A 1,794-nucleotide genomic window follows, 5' to 3' on the forward strand; every position below is an offset into this window, starting at 1 on the left:
GATAGATAGATAGATAGATAGATAGATAGATAGATAGATAGATAGATTAGAGAGAGAGAGAGAGAGAGATAGGCAGGGCACAGTAGCTCACGTCTGTAATGCCAGCACTTTGGGAGGCCGAGTTGGGCAGATCACCTAAGGTCAGCATTTCAAAACCAGCCTGGCTAACATGGTGAAACCCCACTTCTACTAAAAATACAGAAAATTAGCCGGGTGTTATGGTGCGCGCCTGTAATCCCAGCTACTCGGGAGGCTGAGGCAGGAGAATCGCTTGAACTCAGGAGGCGGAGGTTGCAGTGAGCCGAGATTTTGCCGTTGCACTCCAGCTTGAGCAACAAGAGCTAAATTCTGTCTCAAACAAACAAACAAACAAAAAGGTAGATGATAGATAGATAGATAAGCAGATAGATGACAGATAGTTAGATCTCCATTGCATATGTCATATTTAAGACTAAGCCTTCTGACCAACTTTGTATAAAATGTCATAGTTCTTCTGATGTGAGTCTTTACATGTTTTAAGACTGAGCCCTAAAACCTACCTGCCTTAAATCCTCCATTTTCAGCTTGTGCTTAAACACTTCTACTTGGCCTGAAGCTTTTCTCTTAGAGTTTCTATCTGGGGTTAGATAGCAGAAGTGTAGCCATTCTTTCAGCCCACCCATCCACTATTAAATGTAAATGTTAAGACAGTAGTAAACCTAGCCATCTCATTAAAATATCAACAACATAAACATATTTATCATAGGATCTAGTTGCTATTTTTGAAAACTGAGAAAAGGGGCCTATGATGGAAGGATCAAAGAACACGTGAAATTTGAACATGAGAAAGGGAACGTAGACCATTCATCATTTTGTGGGTAATAGGTATAAATCATCTACTGTATCTAAGACTTTGGATTTACAGGATAGAACAAAGTAACCAGGGGCCACAGGATAAAAGGATTACTAAGAGGAATAAATGGATGAGGAACAACAAAGCAGGGTGGGAAGTAAGAATGTAATGCAAAACACACCTGGATTTACCATATTCTACTTTTTTCATCCATTTGCTTCAGTCTAGTTCAACCTTTAATTCCCCACGATATATGAAACCTGGTGTCTCTGTCTTCCTTCAAAAATACTGATCCAAATTATTAATTCTTATGGACAAAAGAGTACATTAATAAATCAACATTTTAGCCCTGTAAAAAACTGGTGCATAGTTTTAATGATAATGTCAATGTGATTTGTATCCCATCCACTTTTTAAATATTCCATATAAATTAACCTTGTATCTTAAAGAAAAAGTAAAATTACATAACAGATAAACAGTGTTTCAGGAAACCACATAAATTATTTCAACCCAGTCTTCCCATATAGAGAGAGAAACTGAGGCCCCAAGGAAGGGAAAGTCCCGAGGCATGTGAGGTCAGTCAAGCTCCTTGAAGTACACTTCACTGCCATTTAGGGACTTAATATGCCAAAATCCAGTGTAAAAATGCCAGTGATGAAAAACTCAAGGAAGAGGCAAATGGAAAGAAGACGTGACAACTTTAGGTTTGAGTGAAACTTCAGACATCACATTTTGCTAGAATGACTTTAGATTATTATATTTTCCATTTTAGTAAAATTTTAGTAAATATAATCTCAAAAGTAGATATTTTAGTAAATTTAATCTCAAAAGAAGGAACAAACATATTTTCCTTGTGCACCTGTTATGCCATTAAGATTGTAACAATAATTTATGCTGTGAACTGTCTGTGTTGCATTGTTCAGTCTTCTCTAGAGGTGTAATTAAAGCCATATAATAAATAC

Source organism: Piliocolobus tephrosceles, chromosome 18, assembly GCF_002776525.5.
Source record: "Piliocolobus tephrosceles isolate RC106 chromosome 18, ASM277652v3, whole genome shotgun sequence".
Lineage (NCBI taxonomy): Eukaryota > Metazoa > Chordata > Mammalia > Primates > Cercopithecidae > Piliocolobus > Piliocolobus tephrosceles.